This window comes from Amphiura filiformis, chromosome 3 (assembly GCF_039555335.1).
Source record: "Amphiura filiformis chromosome 3, Afil_fr2py, whole genome shotgun sequence".
NCBI classification, from domain to species: Eukaryota; Metazoa; Echinodermata; class Ophiuroidea; order Amphilepidida; family Amphiuridae; genus Amphiura; species Amphiura filiformis.
In genome coordinates, this window is record NC_092630.1 from 64,814,901 (window position 1) to 64,834,464 (window position 19,564).

Sequence of the window (19,564 nt, forward strand, 5' to 3'; positions counted from 1 at the left end):
GTGATATATTGCACTCTGCACATAGTATGTTCAATGCATAGGCCCTACACACAAATCGATTTGACAAGATGGCAAAAAGAGGAATAACCTATATTGTCTTATTTTGCATCTACCATTAAGGTATCATTTACAAGCTTATAGTGATTGCCCAACATCAGATTTTGTAGAAAATCATTTAATACACAAATAACAAAAATGTATAATTTCAAAAAGTATAAAACCCTCTCTCAACTTGATATAGGCCTAAAGATCAAAGTGCAAATCTTATCACAACCAGATTTGAAGCATAAAATAATTAAAATATTATATCCAACTAAGGATGTGTGGCTACTTCATTCATTCATTCATTCATAAAAGGTTTATTAAGAAATTGTCATCACAGTATAAAAACCGAATTGCAACAATTTTACATACAAATTCAACAACATAATAATAATCATATACACGATACGAGAAAATTACAAAAATATCAAAACAGCATTGACTAGTACATAGGCCCCATACACTCATACAGACCCAATCACAATCCCAAACACCCCTACGCACATCCCATCCACACACTCACCCCAACGCCCCCACCACACATCCCACACACCTCTACATACTCACCCACCTCATCACACACAAACAAATCACACACTGAACACACCCTTAAACGCCCACGGCACTCACTCAAACACCCCCCCCCCCACACGCAACCCACACACACCCCTACACTTTCAAGAATCAAGCCAAAATAAGAAATAGAATCCTACAACTACATAAAAAGGATATTGCACAAGAAATAAAAACACTCCTAAAAAACAGGCAAGCTTATGTTCACAAACATAAATAAAATTTTGCATTTATATTATCAAACCACAACATGGTAGCATAGATAAACTTCACCACAATCTGACCCTATAATAGCCTGAAGATGTTCCATGCAGAATAAAAGCAATGGCTATTATACTGTCTATTTTATTATGTCATGCTAATGTACGTTCTATTGAACTTTCTTTCTTCCCTTTAAAAGTCTACATGATAAAGTAGCATCCAATATTTAGGTGACCGCCATCTTCTGATTATGAAATGATAATAAAGACCCTGATCAAGCCAGCTAAATGACTTTAGCTTGCAGGGAAGTTCATAAGAGTCAAGAGGGCAAATATCGTCCACTTCAATCTCAAGGAGCCAGCACTTTATCTTGTAAGCTTGTCTTGTAAGCTCTGTTGTTGCATGATGACAAGGGTTACTAAGCTAAGGACTAAAACCAAAATGTTTTGCCTAGTATTAAGATGTATGCCTAATATAATGTATTGAACAGATTTGATGTGCACTGTCTCATACAGAAGTTTTGCATAGTCTAAATGCCAGTTTACAAATTAAAAATTATATTGCATTTTAAATGTCTTTGAAGTTCAAAAAATTATATTGCATTTAAAATGTCTTTGAAGTTCATCAAAAACAACTTTGCTTTTAACATATAATTATTCCTATTTCATATCATAAATATTATCTGTGAGCAGACTAATAAAACCAAATGTCAATCCCATATGACCAAATTCATGGAAGAACTGATGTTCTACAGATGTATATATAATGTAGCAGCCTACCAGTGATGTGTAACTTTAAACTTTTGAACATTTCTCCTTTTGTAACAAATCCCTAATCCCAACTCTAACCCTAAATCTTAATCCTAATTCTAAACACTAACCCCTATTCAATAGCTGCAAAATTAAGAATGTTTTGGTGACTTCATTATATCCAGGGCTCCAGTCAAGAGCATATGTACCTAAACATAAACTTTTGACACACTTTTACAGCAACTTTTGAAATTCAACTCTTTGGTTGGCATTGACTACCAGGGTACAATTTGCTTACTTATCTGTGTCCACCATTTGACCTTTTGCAACAACTCTTATGACATCATGAGATACTTCGCTAGCAAGGGCGATATCAAGTTGATAAGTTGTCTTCAAACATAAGGCATAGCTGGTCAATCTTGACTTGCCGACTGCTGGACTTCCTATCATATCGGTCATCTTATAAACCTATTCTACAAACACCAATGAACATCCAAATATGAAACCTGACCTTGAAAAATAAAGGCAATTGATTGTATCAGGCAATTTTCTTCTTCAAGGAAAATACAACAGCTCCAGGTATACATAACTTGTTCAAACTTTATTTAGAGGCCATTTGCTATATTTCTTTTAGAGATTTTAATTTTGTGATTCTGCAATCTATATTCACTTAAATATGGCAGACCATAAGAATCATAACCAATCAGACATTATACATTAAATATCTATCTGTTCTGCTATGTTATTCAATCTGCATAATTGACATACAAATACAAACCAATCTGTAAATTTAAACTGATTTGTCAGTCCACTTAAAATTTGAAACACATTTAGTAAAAAATTTAAATTAAAAATAAACCAACACTATACATGTATGAATAAGATCCTATAACATGGGAGGGGGCAGACATGGATGATGTCAAATAAGTTCAGTCCATTGTCTGAGCCTGCACTGATCATTGAATGACTACAGAACTCTGTTCCTACATGTATATTAAATAAAAAGAACTTAATAATAATAATAATAATAATAATGGAGGGTTCTTATTAGGCGGCATAATCTTCAAAAGAACTCAAAGGCGCACAAACAATAAAGACAAACAAGTTACATATGTGAATCCGGAAAAGCACGAAGAAGAAGATGAGTTTTAAGTTGCTTTTTCAACTGAGTAGCGAATGTAGTAGACGGAGGCTGTTTGGGCGAGTTCCAAACAGCCGGGACAGCGAAATGAAAGGAGCGTTCACCAGCCGATTTTAGATTTACACGGGAGATTTCAATAATCTTTCAGCAGAAGATCGAAGTGATCGAGCTGGTTTGTACGTGCAGAGCGTAGCAGACAGATAACTTAATGAGGATTAGTGTTTGTTTTTACTCTTATCATTATATCTAACAAATCAAATCTTTTAATTGTTTTAACTTCCTGCCATCTATCCATTCTAATCTATCTGACCTACATTGGTAATGTAGCATATAAACCTATATGATCTGCGGAACTATAGCACTGATAACAGAACTAAATAGACCTTGCAATTTAACATTGGATGAATCTTCAACCAAAGTATCTGCTTCAACAATAAGCACTATAATTGATCCAATAACCAACCTTATATGGCCCAACAGATTTCCATGTTTAATTACCCAAGATATTGAATATATGCTCCAGGTCTTCAAAACCTGTTTCTTGAGAGACCCGCTCGGGCAAATGTAGGAAATTTTGAATTACAAGGAGCAAAAACAGTAGAAAACATAATGAACGGGCAGTATGAAATAACTGTAACCTCACAACCAAGAAACCTAGAGATGATGGGTTTTTAGCATGACATTGGTAAATAACTCAATTTCTAAAATAATATGCCATCATTGGCTTGAGTGAATCGGATGGAGTCACAAATATTTTTTTTTCATACATAGTTTCATCATTCATGGCCCAAACTTTTGAGTTCCCACACCAGTTTGGGTCTAACTCACAGGTTGAGGGTACCTCCTCTAAAGCTTCCTCCCTTTTCACACATCTTTCCCAAATTTCCTTCTTTGAGGACTTTCTCTTGAGTAATTTTCATTCTTGCCTAGAATACTTCCATCTTATGTCATCATATACATACATTTTCCTCCAACTATATATCACAGCTGTTGAACAAGGAGCCTAGGATGACATGTCCAAACAGATATATTCACACTGCTAGTGTCAAGTTGAAGCCTCATCCTGGCAGTTCACCGACAGGTGAACCAGGCGTGGAAATTCTGTCCAGGCCTCTTCGCACACCAGTCATCTCTCTTGGGCGTGAGTCGGCATGGAGGGGTTGTGTAAGGGGCCTGCTTGTATTTATGTAGGCCTCTCGCTGCTGTCAACTGCATCTCACATGATTGGAATGAGGGGTTTTCACTTCAGTTGCTCTGTGTTTGTTTGGATTCTGTGATAGCTTAGCATAACACATCTTAATAAGAGGTTTACTTCCTGATATGATTGTATACATATGACAAAAGTTAAAGGTAACCATACTGAAAGACAGAACAAGAATCTAATTAATTTCTTCAATTAACTTTTCAATTCCCTGGTTATCTAGGGGTCATGCAAATAGCATATTAGATGTGGCATATTCATCTGAGTGTATCAGTCTTTTGTCCAGGAATAAGACACAAATGGGAGCTGAGACTAGTAAAAAAAGTCTCAGAGTGGGAGACCATAACGTTGGAAAAATAAAATGAACTGTACCAGATTAGTTGGTGCTGTTGTTGTTGTTGTGGTTCTTGTAGTTATTTTGTTTTGTTTCACACAATAAGTTTTAGGGTCATCAACCGATGCAGGCTCCTGCTTAAATAAAGTTAACTATTAAAATTTACATTTTTGCTCAACCAGTGGGATGCAAATACAATTTTAAATTGCCTTCATCATGCTTTTTTTCCTTTTTTTTGTTAAATAATGATAATTTATATGCTTTATTTCCAATTTTAATCCATTGTCTGTAGTTTCATAACATGCGTACTTATATGATACTTCACATGGTAATTAGTAGATGCTATCTTCAGTAGATAGCAGATATTGCTGCACACTGATTTTGCAACAAAACAAACTTTAACAAACTTTTTTTTTCATATTGCGTTCAAAGAAAGTGTATTGAGTATACATCTTTCTAAAATATAAAAATGACAAACATCTGATCTTTCAACACTACAAAACAGAAAATCTGTGCAGCAGCCCTGTTTGATACAAAGTCTGGTGCTACACATATATCAAGATTATAAACATGATTTGCGTTTTTCATGTTCATCAGACTACAGTCCCCAAACACTTTCATTGCATGAAAGAGAAGTTGTAAACTTTGCTATTAATAGAACTGTGTATATTATAAATAGAAATTAGTTTTACCTGTGCCAAGTTAAATTAGGAAAGCCCAGCAGGCTTGAATGAAAGCTTAGGACTTCTGCCAAACCACAGTACTACTACCCCAAAGGAAGCCCAGTGATATCGCAAACAACTAGCCAACTTTATTTCATCGATAAATTGATTTCAAATATAAACAAACATATGTAACTGAACTTTTAAAGATTTCCTGATCAGAAAAAACCTGTAATCAAATCCATATCATATCAATAGCGTTTACACCTGAGTTTACTTCTGTCAATATTGCATTACATCTATGAAGTCAAATACATTTCCTGTAGTTGACATTTTTCAGGCACATTCAGCAACATGGGATCAAGGCATATTCATTCATCTCTTTGTTAAACATTTGTTATTTCAGATGCTTGGTGACACACTATTAATTTCCTCAAGACATGTTTGGTACACTATTTTAGTTTTAATAGCCCAATCGGTTCCTGTACTATCTGTCACATTGTACTCAGGGTGATAAAAACCTAATTCAATGCTTCCACATACGTTTCAAATCACACTGAAGCTGATGTACATAGATACATCATTACCTGTCAATTTCAGCTGTATCATGATTCCTACAAAGAATTGTTAAAATGTGTTATAATGAAAGAGTATATTCAAGAGTCCACTTCAGTATTATGGAATGCAAGATAATGACATTTTTTAATTGTGCAATAATTCTTTGCAAAGCACTGATGAATGCATTTGCTCCATGAACTGATCAATTACCACATACAGATCAATTTTACCAAAGCTCTTGATTTTTCCAATAAAACATAACAAAAAGTTCTGCAATAGTTCATGGCTCAGTATCCCAAACATTTTCTCTGTGCACTCATATGTTTGTTCTCTGGTTTCCAAATTCCATAACCTTTTTCATACAAGAATTAATGAGCATCGAGACTTTTAATCCAACTTCTTTTAAATGTCAACCTGATTCGTTATTACTTCTTTATTAGATTGCTGTCTCATTTGTCAATGTATGATTTTATTACATCTTAAAAATCTCAATGTTGATAAACTATAGCTGTAAGGTGTTCTGGTCTTGCAAAATAACAAGTTAAATTTAGTTGACGTGATAAGGTTGTGCAAAATGGTAAAAATTAAAATACATTACAGAACAATTTTGTTTTGTTTGTCTTAATGCTTCTTGTCTTGGTGAATCAAACATCACATATGATGGGTGTTATTGCAAGGAAGAAGATTCTCTTCGTTCTACTTGTCTTGGCAATTCAAACATGAGTGCTATTGCAAAAAAGAGGATTCTTGACACTTTGAAGGAATTATTGAATTAGATTTAATTTATGATTAATTATAATAAATGTATGGCACAAAAATTGAAAATAAATCGGCAGATTTGAGACATATTATTGATATCAGGGAATCAAATGCAGCTGAAAATGATTATGTAGAAAACATCCATCAGGGAACACAATCATTAACCAGTCCACACACACCGAAGAAGCAGAACACACACAGCTTTCAATTCATTAAAATATCAAAGTTGAGTTGGTGAGTACATTTAAGTGAATAAATCAGTGGTGTTAAACTAGATCACCACTTGACATTAAGGGCACCCTATTGGACAGAATCCAAAGAATTCAATGGTAAATTTGTTTCATGCTGCTCTAGTCCTAGAAGAATATCTTAATTCTCTATCATCTCTGACCATGCCTACACAATGACACCCAAGTTCTAATTACCCAGCTTTGTAAATATCACATTAATGAATGATAGAGATGATAGGCCTGAGTGTCACTAATGATGAGCCTTAATTGACAGCTAGTAGATACTATACTTTTAATGCATGTATTTTATCACATTCTCTTAGAAGTTCATTGAGCGGTCATATTGTCCATCCCTACATTCAGACAAAATGATCCAAGAAATCCGTATGAAGAGCGTGTGGGCATTTATTAGATACAAATAAATTTTACACTTATAAAACAAAACCTAAAAACAAAACCATATAACATGGCCATATCATGAAAGCATTTGCAAATATAATTGCACGCACATCATTAAATTGATTGAGGGTACATTAATATCTAGCCATACCACACATATTGCAATATTTCATTTTTTTACAACTTTACACATTTCAAAAGCAAGAATGCATGGAATATTATACATCACATCATGATGACACAACTGAACATTCATCATAATTCTTGATAGTTATTCCCATAACTAGCGCACATATCTCACAGCACATAATAAATCTTGCACATAATTCTTTTTGAGTTATGTGATTTATAATCTCTGATACCTTTAGGGATGAATTGTGTCATGTGGAAGTCTTTTGAACTAAGGCGTGACATACTTATCCTATGCAAATCATTGGAGGCAGCTAGAGAATTATATAACTAGGACTCAAAAATACAGCTTCTCTTCGCTCCCAATAAACATTTATACAAGAAAGCTCTATGCCCAAGAACTTATTCATAAATATTGTCAGATTTATATCCAAATACAAAGGATGAACCTCTGTTATGTTTTCCTAACTCAAAACAAAACATGTGAAGATATAGGACTGAAGTATATTTCACTTATATTTTATAAACAAAATGTTTCTAGCCCATGGTTAGCATCAATCTTAGGTATTCCTCTTCAATCAAAAGAGTGGTATTGATCAACAAAAAATGCCACAGCACAGATGGGATTGGGGTCATGATCAATATGGTAGAAATAGGATGTAATGAAATTAAACCATCTGCCTTCGGTACATACACCAACTATTGAAATTTTCCCAAAAATCAACAAAATCCATGCTTAGAGTCTCATCAAAAGCTCTTGATATTGCTTGCAGATAACTGCATAATAATGGCTTGCATTTGAAGCATTTCAGCAACTTCCATATTTAATAGCAGAATCAACAGTTGATTGTTTTGTTAGATAACACAGACAAATATCTTGCAGGGAATGAGACAGATATAGCTGCCACTTGCCAGTATTCCGGACACAGGCAGAGGAAAGTAACAATTACTTGTGTGACTGCCATAACTATTTTCACTGACCCGGCCAATTGTTATGCTCTAGTTCATTTACTACGTCAGTGGCCTCATGATCACCTATATACTAACTCACTTGCACTTTTTAAAGGATAGGGTTAACATTGAAATCTAAAGGATCACCTGAAGATTGAGCATGATCTATCTACTTTTGATAAGTATTCAAGATATGTCTAAAAATATACAAGATTTATTAAATTTGGACTGATTGTGGTGGTAATTTTTAATCACTCAAGTACTCCATTCCATATGACTTTGCATTTATCAATCATATGTAAATTCATTGCTATTGTCCAAAATTTCACTAACAAAAGAGAGTGGAATCCAAAAGTAGGAATTACTGAAAAACTGGACAAAATAAAATTACACACTTTACTGCTCTAATTTAACAGAATTTGAACTAAGTTAGAACGAAGTCATCAACTGTAAGTGATCTTATCCAAACCAACGATACTCATCGTATTGTTATCTTTTAAAGGTCAAGCGTGATTGTCAAAAGGTCAAGAAAATCAAATTAATTAAAACAGATTTATTTATTTACTGCCAAGATAATCATAGTTCAACCTTAATGTTCATGAACATGATATAAACACAAGCAGTATTAATTATTATGTTATGAGACTTTAAAAGATTGAATTCAATGAACAATTATATTTTACCAATTATTGTTCCCTTTTGGAATCTTGGTAAAAATATCATTAGAAGGCCACAGAAATTATTTATTGAATGTTCGCACTTTTGTCTGTCAATCATACTTAGAGATGTTTACTATTTTTCCTTTCATTGAAGACAATTTTGTCTTTTTGATTAAACATTTGGCCATATTATTGAGATACAATGAAAGCTAATGAAGCATAGTACACGATGATACCTACCACTCTCAGAAGACATCTGGCTGAGGTTAAGGAACTCATTGCATTGTTTGAATGTTAATGTTTGCACAGATAAATTGACAGTAAAAGTGCTTCAAAGTGAAGACATGATAGTGGCAACATTTTTGGTAATTCACTAAAGCTTTGAAAGAATGTTATAAATACTACTATAAAACAGATTCATTCATCCATTGCATGGTTCCACCATGTGCGAGGAGAGCCTCGATCTGGCAGCATGCATGAATGGGAATTGAACCAGTCATATAACATTGCGTAAAGTTATGTAATTCTTCCATTTCATGTCATGCCAGTTCGAGGCTCTCCTTACATCATGGCGGAACCATGCAATAGGCGAATTGTGATGATGAAATAACATTGTAGCAAGATTCTGTTATAGGCACTATAAAACAAAATTCCTATAATAGCAGCATTGCTTTTGCTCTTCATTTAATACGACAAACACATTTTCACTGAACCCTGTTATTTTCTCCATCTATAGTTCCTAACCTCATCTACTGATGGGCATCAACAGGATCATCTACTATTTCAAGTACAGTGATTCCTGGCATACTCAAGACATACTCCAGACAAATAGTGTCTAGGTTCAATGTTCCACAGGGAATGGCTCCAAATGTTAGCAGACTCTTTGCTCTCTTGTCTTGATGTCACAAGCCGCCTGCATCAATGGCCTTTGCCTGATGAGAAGGCCGCACTGATTGCTAATGTGGTGAAATAAAAGAGGAAATTGTTGAAGAATTATAATCAAGTAACAAAATATGACCTGCCAAAAGCATCCTCGAAGCATACAGAAATAATCTCCATTTAAAAATATGTTGTTTGTTGTATACTCATTAGTGAAATGTGAATGTTTAGGCAATTGATAAAACTGTGTGTGCAAACGGTTTTAACTGCTCTAAGATTTGTTTGAATTTTTGAAGTGAACCTCTTACAATTTGCTGAATCCATGTAGATGAAAACTAACAACAACAACAACAACAACAACAACAAATTAGTTTCTCAATCCCATTTATTTAAAGATAGCTGGTATAGATAGGATGGTAAGGTGATGATGTACAACTGGCGTCTCATTTCACAACAAGGCTGGGGCTAAAAAATATCTTATTCACTGACAGATGATATAGGCTATAGCTAAATAACATAGGCCTAAATTTTGAGATAGACCACAAATTAAATCCCAAAATTAAGAATTAAGTGGACCTCTTCAATAAATACCACACAGAGGTAATTTCGCCCAATAATTATGTTCCTCCCCAAATTAGAGAAAACAACAAAATCATGGGTCAATCCAATTTAAGTGGCAAATTTTCTCATCTATTTGAAATTGGAAGGAGAGCTTTCATCACCCTTGATGACCTTCTTCATCTCCTTGATCTTGCTTAGATACTTTATCATACTTTATATGGCCTCAGTCAAGGTCCATTGAGGCCACACATTTCCTAAATAACAAAACACAGTTTTAAGGACACTGATTTTATTTAACCAATTGCACTTCCTTCATTTACTTATTATAAGCTACCTACCAACCATTTTGAACAGCAGTCACAGAAATTTGAAAATACATAAAAAATCTGTATTTTTAATAATATTATTTGTTCAAATTTATGTTAATGCAGCATGTCTGTAATTTTCAGATCCATGCCACACATTTTACATTTGTAGTTACTGCAATCACTGCAATCCTACTAACCAAGACTACTGTTTTTTGTGGTCAGAAACACTCACACTGAATAGTGAGAATACCAAGCTTCTAAATACACAGAATGACATCTACTGACAGGTGTGGCAATTAGACTTGAACTTGGCCAAGCTAAATCCCACCTGACAGTTGTTAAGTGCTGACGATTTCATGAAGTAGGCCACCACAGAAGAATATATACTGCCATCGAGAAGGGTTATGAAAAAGGGATATTGATATCTAATACTTAATGGAAGCATAGATCTTCTATAATGGAAGAGAAGGGGCACCAACAAAGGTGTCAGGAGAAGGGAGAGGGTAGTAACCAGTACTAGACATAGAGCAACATGTCAGATCTTCTACTCTACACAATAAATTTGTGGAAAGAAACAAATAATAACAGAGGATATCCTCAATGTCAAAGTACAATCCTGGGGTCATATTCACCCAGTCTGTGAGGTTTCACCTCTGTTGAGGAGTAGACATTAATAAATTCAGAGGGAAAGCTAGACAGAGTAACTAGTGAGGAGAATGCAGAGAAACCAAAATGGCGCTTTTCAGGTACATGACCACACAAACCATAGGCTGGATACAGTATGTTTTCTTAATAACTGACAAATATATCTGCATATGTCTCACTTTGCATGCCTTCTTCTGTCTGATGCATTGGTATCACAACAGATCTGATTTCACAATCTATCTTTCATAACTCTTCATGATCTTCATTTAGCATAAAGGGGCTTGGACATTTGATGTAGTGTGGACTATCTGGATCCAAGAGGGACAATCAAACAACATTCATATAAATTAAGAATCATACAACTTAAATCATGTTGCAGTTTTCCTGGGAGATTTGCTATTTGTAAACATTCAGTCTTGAACATCTAGGAAATCAAAATTTCTTTTCCAATTCAGGATGTTTTAGGGTTTTCTTCTTTTTCCTTTGTTTTCTTATGAACTGATGAATAACGGCATAGTGTATTTGTTGCTGCTACAATTTCATTTCACGTAAAAAAGTTACTAGAACAAATCAAAATTGCAATTTCACTATGGATTTTTCTGAAGACACTTATCATATTTAAATATCCATCATCAATAGAGACAGTCTTGTAAATTTTCATCTATATAGTTCTATTCTTGTTCATATTATATCACTATTATCAGAATCAGGCATTTCCTCAGTATAACCAATGCATGAATATTTCCTGCAGACTGTTGAGTGTTGAGCATGAGAATTGACTTTGACCTTATGCACCTCTCAGGTAGGAAATCCCTGTAAACCATATGCAGTACACCTGGACACACCTATAACACCTGATGATAGTACACATAAAATCAGCTGGACTTCTAACAAATGACTGATACATATACAAAACAATAGACAGTTAAGACTTAATTAAAAACAATTAGAAACTTGTTTTGGTCAAGGCTAAATTCAAGCTGTTGAAATAAAGATATATTGGTAGCCATTAATGTTGTATTCACATCTCATCAAAACAACTTTCTTCATAGAATACATCAACTTTCATGTGTTCAGTTCTCGTATAAACCAACCATATAAATATAAATATAAAAATTGTAAACTTCATATTTCTTAAACACATTAGATTGTCACTCATGGAGACCAAAATAATATATCGTTGAGTGGACTTAAAATTGAAAAACACTTGAGCATTAGAGGTGCGTGCATGTAAAACTTAACAAGAATTTATGTCAGTGGTACTCGGTACACACTAACAACACACTATATGACGAAAAATTGACAATCATAAACACACACATGTATACAGTTTACTGAAGTTTGCAAACAATGGGACATGATGAAATAAACATGGATAGAAACATGACAAAGGAGAAAGAACCACACTCACATGCTAGAACATTTAATGCTAGAAATGTTCTAGCATGTGATGCACGATTCTTTCTTCCCCCGGTTTCTTCCACTTGTATATCGATGCATTAAGAATTGGGGTTAAGCATCATTAACTTGATCTCAGTGTGCTAGTGTGTGATATTTGAATATTTCCATGTTCTAGTTTACAATGCGTAAACCTCTTATGTTCCAACACACGTAAAGTATTTTAGCCTCCATGAAAGACGCACAAACATGGCATTAAGTCTGGAAGTATTCTAATAAACAAGTGCATTTAACAATTGAAAATTACTTGGTGTTTAAGCAATGTATATCATTCCATGTTCATATGTTTATATCAGTTACTGCTCCTTATAATACGATCATCAGAGATGTGGCATAGAGGCAAGAGATACCAATAAGCACAATATTACAATAAAATAATGGCATACAGGCCCCGGGGGGGCCACTGGTCATTGACAAGGGGGTATCATGCGTGGCCAAAAATTCATGTAAAAAGGGTCTTTTTTTTTTTCTTTGCACTGTACGTACGGATCGTGAATAGGGTGTCAAAAACACAGAAATCAGAGAAAAAGGGTATCTTTTACATAACAGATTTACGTATTTAGGGTCCGTCGAGACGCCAGTCCTTCATAAGTTTCACGGCCTTCATATTTATCCTCAGACTCGAATGTGTAGTTCTCTGTTTTGTCTCTTTAAATCCTAAAAAATTATCGACTTTGCCCAGCATGCCTGATAATATTTTTGATATTTTTCATTAACCCATTGAATGCTACATGTACAACCCTACAACATTCAATGGTGATGTACACATGCAGTACATGTATATGCACGTGGACACTCTGATTTTAATGGAACAGTTTCAGTTCTCCTTTATAAATTCCTAAGAAGAGTTTCTCATTTCATTTTAAAATGGTTACTATTATTTGAATATTCTAACTTGTATTATGGATAAAAATACAGATTTTCAAGCTAATTTTAATGTTGTATGCAATTATTTAACCACAAATCTACGGAAGAGGATCGATCTGACCTGTGACCTTATATCCATAATGTCTGTGCCCATTTAAAAACATGCATTTATTATCGCCAAAAACATCAGATTTTTGACCCAATAAGTGATCTTGATTTTATTCAAAAAACACAATTTAAAGTTTTTAATAAATTATAAAAACATCAAATGGATAAAGGTAAGATGAATGTGGTGCAGAATTGACACAAAGTACGTTTTTGGATTGGTATCAAAATTCTGCAGTCATACTCATACCTGAATCGTGCAAATCTTGGCTGAACTAATTGAGCACTATATGCATCAGTCGCTATATTTACTCATTTTACTGACATTTTCATCAAAATACTTAAATTCAATAACACTTCACCCGATTCCTTCAAGAAGTAGTTGTTGTCATTTTAAGCTTTTAAAATTAATTTGTACTTCTCAGTTCAACAGTTCGCAAGGTAGGCCTGACTTTAAAAAATAAAAAATCTGAATGTCATTATTTTATGATTTTTATCTCACTTTGAAACATGATTTGTAGGCCCATATATTTAGAGAGGATGGAGAATAGTCTAGATGGAGAATAAATCGTAGAAACGTTAATAGGGCCTACAAAAATGGTGTCAAAACATTTGACTTCCTTTTCTCTATTTTCTTTTCTTCTTTGTTTTTTCTTACAGTTTTGTAATTTTTGTTTTCATTTCCCCCTCCCAGGCTCTCTGGTCCCCAGCCTAAATAATGTACCGGGGGTACCGTTTATTATGGAATTTTAAAATAGCTCCTGGTTCTTCCCTGGAAGCATCACGGTTAACGCGGTTTCAATCTCCGAGCCATAGGCCTACTGAGTTACTATTAAAGAAAACAATGAAAATGGGGCTTAAAGTAGTATTAAAGGAAATACTTGCTTAGGGTGTTGAAAATCACTGTCCTACTTGTTTAGGGGGTAAAAAAAGACCATTACTTGTTTAGGGTAGGAAATTACGCTTGTTATACTTGTTATGGGGTGTATTTTCAGTCCTTGCATATACTTGTTTAGGGTGCTTTTTGAATCTCCATGGCCACGCATGATACCCCCTTGTCAATGACCAGTGGCCCCCCCGGGATACAGGCCAGAGATCAATCAACTTCCAAGTTCATGTACATTATTAAATGATATCACAGACTACATCCATCAGTTTTGTAATGTTTGAATCAATTCCATGGATTAAAGGTTCAGTTAACTGTAACGCCTCAACCATGATAGCATATGATATATCCCCTACACTTATTGCTTGAAGACAGCTCATAAGATCTAAATCTAAAACTGTTATTAAAAGCTGCAATGAATATATGTGATGGAATTGTGCTCCATATAATATGAAGGATATTTTGATTGAAGCACTCATTTTTGATGTTATCAATATGGGCATCAGCTATAACTCTCCTAATCTTGTCCTACATCTCTACTAGCTGCCCGCCAATATGTCTTCATTTTCTAGAATTAGGACAGCTTACTCATTGGTTACTTGATTGATGCATGAAGGTACCTTCATGATTGATGTCTTTCAAGCTTGATTGCATCTTGTTCTTATCAATACCAACAATTTAAATTAATCTCTGTTTCAACTTTTAAAACTGAATTCCTCCAAATTCATACACATAGCATAATAACTTACTTGACACTGTCTATTGCTATTCATAAATTTAAAATACTGAATCAAATCGTGAAATCATATTTTGTTTCTTTTCAAGGGCTACAATTCATCTGATGTACCTACACACAAAAAAGGAGAAAACATAATGATGAACCTGAAGCCTAAATGAGGCTTATCATGCATACTTCCCAACATGACTGAGAGCTTTTATATGTGATTACACATTGCTACATTAGCATTCAATTGGTTTCAAGACCAAAGCCATACATCAAGCTATATTAAACAATGTTTTGATATTAAACATTGTCAATGGCAAAACACTTTACCATTACTAAAGGCACCTCAAGTATACAGATAACGTTTCCTGATATTTAACTCAATCATTTTTCAGCTTTTAACATTTCCACAGCACCTGCTTAGATAAACATTAATTCTACTTTCCTGCAGCAAAACTAGAGGATATCTTCATTAAACAGTATGTTCCTGGTCACTGATGGGACTTAAAGCTTTTAATGATGATTCAACCAAAATTAGTTACACTTAAAAATAATATTATGTTTAAACAGTCTTTGCCCCAGATCCCATGCCCCCTTGCTTCACATCTTGTCATCTCAGAAATGAAGACAATGTTAAATGGATTTTTATGTTTGCGCATATCTATCCCCAGGTACCTACTAATGGTAGTACTTATAATTCCAGTTGGACTTTTAAACAACCAGGGGCAAAGTTGTTATTATTAAACTAAAATAAATGTAAAAAAGTTTAAACAATGATCCAGCAGAAAAAATGTTTGTGTGCAATTTTATTTGTAGGCCAAATTACAGTACTTCAACCATTACCGACAAAAATGATTGGGTAGGAATAAGTCAGTAGTCACTGGAAAGTGCTGGGTTTCTTTTGTTTGTAAGTTGTTATTAGTGGTAATGGGTAATGGTATGTTGGGGTGTTTTTTTTTTAGGGGGGGGGGGTTCCATCAAGTTAAGCCAGTCTAAGAGTTTCTCTATACCCAAAGTCCACATTGCTAAGTTCTGGCAAGTGTTCATTTTGTGAAGTGGCTAATCTGTGATGAACATGCAGGAACTATTACTAGATAATACAGGAACCATCTCAATTTCCTGCATTACTTTACACTCTTGTATGTGCACACCTATGGTAGATAGAGGTAGAAAACCTGTCCTGGGAATATGATATAGAATGATAGGCACTGAACTATTTAATGGAACAGGTTGTTCTAAAATTAGAAAGATACCCTTCCTTGAACATCTAGGTCTATTATACTCTAGGGAATAGCACAGGGAAAACACTGCTAAGTTTGGTAAGCACCTACATGTATTTGAGTCTCAAAGGACAGTTGGGAGAGGGGACATTTTTTCCTTGAGCAGGTTGAACTTTCATTGAAAGTCTCAGGAGGTGAAGCACTACAGCCGCTAACACAGTCCACAGTCCACAGACCTTTCTGCCCACACCATAACTTGTTTTATGTAAAGACATTTCATGAATGTGGGTAATATGTTTTAACATAACATTTCAACAAAATTATGATGATAGTATTCGCCATAACATAGATCTTTAACCGATTAACACTGGTAAATGGCTTTGCATAACATAACATATATATAGGCGATAATAGCAGTAACAGTCCAATATGATATACATTCAAACATCCAGTAATAACATTTACCTAAACATACTGATTTATATCTTGGTTCATTTTGTGGGCAAGTTGTGTCTCTAAACTCTGTCCCTATGGGGTGTGGTTCATCAACTTGGCAAGGTATATATTGTTTACAATTAGCATTGACTGTAGGCTCTAAACCTGAACCTCACAAAGTTCACAAATGTCATTTAGGGCTTCAGAAACTCATAAATTGTGGCCCAATTATGTGTTTCCCTATTCTGAAGTGTTATCTTTTTATTTACTTAATTCAAATCTATTAAAACAACCTTTCAATCAATAATAATTTTTGATCTATTGCACTTGTCTGGAATTTCAAAAACAGAAAATGTTTTTGAATGAAAGCATGAAACTTATTTTCCAAAGAAAAGTTTTCAAGACTTTGCAACAAATGTGACTCTGTAAACCAAGCTAGGGATAAAAATCTTGCTTACCGGATTTTGTTTTGCTAAAAAAGGATTAAAACTAGAGCTAATTGCGCATACACATATACGCGACCTTAGCAATAGCTAATTAACTAGGCCTATAGCTAATTAGCCCAGCTATATAGCATGAATGCATGTAAGCAGTAGTATATTATGCTGATTTTACTGAGAGGTCTTTTTTGAAATGCACTATAACTTTGGAAAATGCACTATAACTTTGGAATTTGGCTAGAGACCAAGGTTAATTTGTTAGCTCACCTATAGCATATGCAAGTTCAAAAGGTCCAGCATATATTATGTATAATTCCTTGGAATATACATGTATGAACAGATGTTTGTAGTATTATAATTATAATAATAAATTATATTACATAATTATTTTCCATAATATTACAGTATGTGAAATCATTTTGATAAGGCCAAGTAAAATAAAAAAACATGTTTCAAAAAGGAAGAAGAGGGGGCTTTTTATTTTTATCGTAAAATTAGTGCAAATACCCATAATTAGAACTGTTTTAGCGCACACAATAATGCCCGGAAAAAGGAGGAGGCCTCTTTTTATATCTTGTTCAACGAGATAGGCCTCTTCTAATTATCACAAAACCTTCCAAAAGTGTTTCTTGTATATTAGCAAGGCTGTAGAAAGCATCTTTACTCCCTAGACATATTTTTTTTAAAGTTATAACTGAATTTCAAAAAATAAAATTATAAACTGAAGAAACCTCAAAAAAGGAAGCGGGCGAAGACGCGAAACATGATTATTTTTTTATTCGGCCTAACCAAAAATTATTCAAGATTCATGTAAATATTTCTGTGCAACTTTGGTCATGCGCTATTATAGTGCGACTTCCTAAGGTATTTTGCTTCATACTGGAAGTAATACCTACATGAACTTTGACCCCAATGACCTTTGACCCAATGACCTTTGACCCCAATGGATGTATGCAAGTAATGTCATGCTATATTATAATTTGTGGAATGACTTAGAATTTTTAGTAACAGAACAGAAAATCACATCAGCCATAATGACCTTCATTATGACCTTTGACCTCAAGGCTAATGCATGTTTCAAGTGACGCCATCTTGCTGTGTAATTCAGTAAGGAGTAGCAGTTTTAGTAAAAATAAAAGGAAATAACATTTTCGGCCATAATGACCTTTCCATGACCTTTGACCTTGAGTTGGTCATGTGACATTTGTGCCACCAGCTATTGTACCTGATGACCAAGTAACATTGTTGTACTATATATATTTGCGACAGCATCAGCATTTTAGGGTATTTGGTCATATACCGGAAGTATCCCCTTAATGACCTTTGACCCCGATTCTGGACATTAACTTTTAGACACTGGGTATAGCTGATGCATGTACCAAAGTGCCATCATCGTGCTGTGTAATTTGTGGAAGGAGTAGCATTTTTAGTGAAATCACGTTTTTGGCCATTGACCGGAAGTGGATGACCTTTGACCTGAAGTTGATCATGTTTCATTTGTCCCCCCACCCAATGGCCCTAATGACCAACTATGGTCAACATAGCTCAAAGCATATGGCTACGGTGGCTCATTATAAGATTGACAGAAAGAAAGAAAGAAAGAAAGAAACAAAGAAAGAACTTGACAGAAACAGACCTTAGCAATTTTGCAAATTGCTAAGGAACAATTTTGCAAATTGCTAAGGAATGAGTCAAAAAGTCAGGCTGTAATTTTGAAGGTGTTTCAGGTAGATTATTGAGATGGATTCATGTAAACAAATCCTGTGACAAATGTCATAATACATGGTTGACCAAAGAACTATAATTGTGCCCTATACACACAAATCTGATTCTGATATTAAAGCCAAATATAGGTCACTAGAATAAAGTGAACTGTTTCCAGGTCTCAATGCTTTCATTATGAAAGATCTATAAAATACTCATAATGGATCATATGTTTTATGTTTTCTGTTTGCCCTATGCCATAAAATAGTTTTGAAAAGTAAAAATAGTTGAAAAGTTTCAATCAATTGATTGTTGAATAGATCCTAGACCAAATTGACGGAAAACTTTGATTCTGGAGTGACACTTGATACTAATGCAATAATATGTCCGGCCAACATGGCAAGGAAGGGTCTCCATAGCTACAATTTCATACTTGCTGATCCTGCACAGAGCAAAAAGATTGCAAATAGACAATGCATAATGTGTCATTTAAGAAAACGCTACAGGGAAGATAGGAATTGTCAAAACATTGACAAATCAATCAATACAAACTTTTAAATGACTTAAGCCACCATTTTACAAATTCAACTTTTTCAGAAACATCCGTGAACAAGTTGATCAATCAATGTTCTAAGATCTAAGAAGTGGTGTAATTTGTTTATCTGCAGATCTGGACATAATGAATAGTAGACACAAATTTAACCACATAACTATGAAATATATAACATAATTTTTATATCAATA

General features: G+C 34.3%; 1 protein-coding gene across 2 annotated transcripts in view; it reads right to left on the reverse strand.

Annotated features, from left to right (window-relative positions):
• Window positions 1-19,564, reverse strand: part of LOC140148974 (A disintegrin and metalloproteinase with thrombospondin motifs 9-like) — a 226,981-nt gene that overhangs the window by 109,845 nt on the left and 97,572 nt on the right. The window lies entirely within an intron of this gene.